A 999-nucleotide genomic window follows, 5' to 3' on the forward strand; every position below is an offset into this window, starting at 1 on the left:
GTGCTGCTCCGCTGGACACACACACACACACTGTTGGAGCTAAATCCTGCTCCGGTCTCAGGGGTCAGTCAGTTATTAGTCAGAATCTCAGATGTTGATGTGTGAATCCTTTTTATTACGTAGAATATTCTAGAGGCAAAATACAGAGAACAAGCTACCACAGCTCTCCCCTTCCTTTGTCTGGCTCTTTGTCTCTTGAACCCCCGGTCTTATCCACTAAGGGGGGGGGGGTCTCTAAGCCACAGTGTTGTGTCGTGTGCTTATTCGCTATCTTTCAGTTGGAATGTGACTGAAAGTTTATGGCCCTTTCAGGACCTGTAAAGATAACATGACCTGCAGCTCTTTAGTTGGGTGGGGAGAGGAACCAGAACCAGACACAGGATATGTCTCTAACCATTGACACACACACACAGGAACAACACAACACAACAGGAAGTAACCGTTCCCATCCACACTCATGCTGCTCCGCTGGACACACACACACACAAACACACACACACACACACACACAACAGGACCCGGGGCTATAGTACTTACAGTGGTGTGAAAAAGTGTTTGCCCCCTTCCTCATTTTCTGTTCCTTTGCATGTTTGTCACACTTAAGTGTTTCGGAACATCAAACCAATTTAAACAATAGTCAAGGACAACACAAGTAAACACAAAATGCAATTTGTAAATGAAGGTGTTTATTATTAAAGGTGAAAAAAAATCCAAACCATCATGGCCCTGTGTGAAAAAGTGATTGACCCCCCTGGTTAAAACATACTATAACTGTGGTTGTCCACACCTGAGTTCAATTTCTCTAGCAACACTCAGGCGTGATTATTGCCACACCTGTTCACAATCAAGGCATCATGTAAATAGGAGCTGCTTGACACAGTAAGGTCCACCAGAAGATCCTTAAAAGCTACACATTATGCAAAGACCCAAAGAAATTCAGGAACAATTGAGAAAGAAAGTAATTGAGATCTATCAGTCTGGAAAGGGTTATAAAGCCAT

This window comes from Etheostoma cragini, chromosome 11 (genome assembly GCF_013103735.1).
Source record: "Etheostoma cragini isolate CJK2018 chromosome 11, CSU_Ecrag_1.0, whole genome shotgun sequence".
Taxonomy (NCBI): Eukaryota; Metazoa; Chordata; class Actinopteri; order Perciformes; family Percidae; genus Etheostoma; species Etheostoma cragini.